Source organism: Solanum tuberosum, unplaced genomic scaffold (genome assembly GCF_000226075.1).
Source record: "Solanum tuberosum cultivar DM 1-3 516 R44 unplaced genomic scaffold, SolTub_3.0 scf00611, whole genome shotgun sequence".
Taxonomy (NCBI): Eukaryota; Viridiplantae; Streptophyta; class Magnoliopsida; order Solanales; family Solanaceae; genus Solanum; species Solanum tuberosum.
The window spans coordinates 59,654-61,046 of record NW_006239526.1 but is presented as its reverse complement, the minus strand read 5'-3'; positions in this window follow the sequence as shown (position 1 = coordinate 61,046).

Sequence of the window (1,393 nt, the reverse complement as noted above, 5' to 3'; positions counted from 1 at the left end):
TTAGGGTTGAACATGATAGGGTTCATGAAATGATCAATGATGCTTTCGGGGTTCAAGGTGGGATGGAACCGGAACAATATTTTGATGAAGCTCCTAATGAAGAAGCAAGACGCTTTTATGATCAATTAGAAGAGTCTAGTCGTCCACTATGTGAAGGGAGTCAGCATTCTGCCTTGTCAGTTGCAGTTAGATTAATGAATATTAAATCAGATTGGAATGTTCCTAATGCTGCTATGGACTCAATGGTTGATCTTTTGGGTGAACTAGTTAATCCGGAGTTTAACATACTTAAGAACTTCTCTCAGGCAAAGCGTTTGGTTTCCAAGTTACGATTGACGTATGATAGAATTCATTGTTGTGTTAATGGTTGCATGTTGTTTTACAAGACTGTTAGAAAATTGTAAGTTTTGTGGACATGCTCGTTATAAGAGGACGCCGGCTAGAAAGATGGTCCCAGTTAAGGCGATGCATTATCTACCTCCTATTCCTAGGTTAAAGAGGTTGTGTGCATCGATGAGGTCTGATCCACATATATAGAAGTTTGTCGGGTGTCTTAGCTCATCCATCTGATGGTAAAACATGAAAGCATTTTAATAATGTATATCCATCTTTCTAAATGGGGGTACCCGAGGCACCTTATCTTTTCATTTCGTCATTGCTCATTCCCGTTAGGCCGAAGTGTTTGGCCTTTCCTTCTCTTCTAGCTCGTTAGGGATGGGATTCTTAAGACCTCTGATGCCCTGACTCTTAGTCTCAATCAAGTAAGAAAGGGAACCCTTTTATCCAGAGAGTGAGTTTCTGATCATAATGACCACCAAAAGTTAGATTATCCTTGTAACGACCCGAACCGTCGTCATTTAGGAAAAGCAAAACTTTGAGAAAATACTGGCCATTGTCCCGCCAAGGCGGGCCAACTATCGCTACGACAGTGGCGTTCTAGCGGGGTAAGCTGGCGCTAGAGCGGGATAGGCGACACAAAATGTAAATAACGTGAAATCTTATTTTCTCCATCTTTCTAAAATACCTAATTTAGACGTAAACCACCCTAAAACCTCTCAAAAAGTTGCTCTAAGCTTGGGAAGGAAGGAGAAGGAGAATTCTAGCATAGGAAGATCGATGGATTGCGGATTTTCGGTCAAGATCACCGTCGCGAAGTCCAGAAATAAGGATCCAAGTCAAAATTCCATGCAGCAGCTTGGCGCCCACGTAGTCTAGGTTTATTAATTGAGTAGTTATAAATCTGTGCTCACTACGTAGTATAATGTTAACCAATGGTAAGAATTATGCGTAGGCCTTCGTGCACTGAACGAAAGTTGACTAAATTGTAGAAAGAAGCCTTAGACGATAAACTAAGGCTAGGTGATGGTTGTCATTACATATTGGTGTGATATAT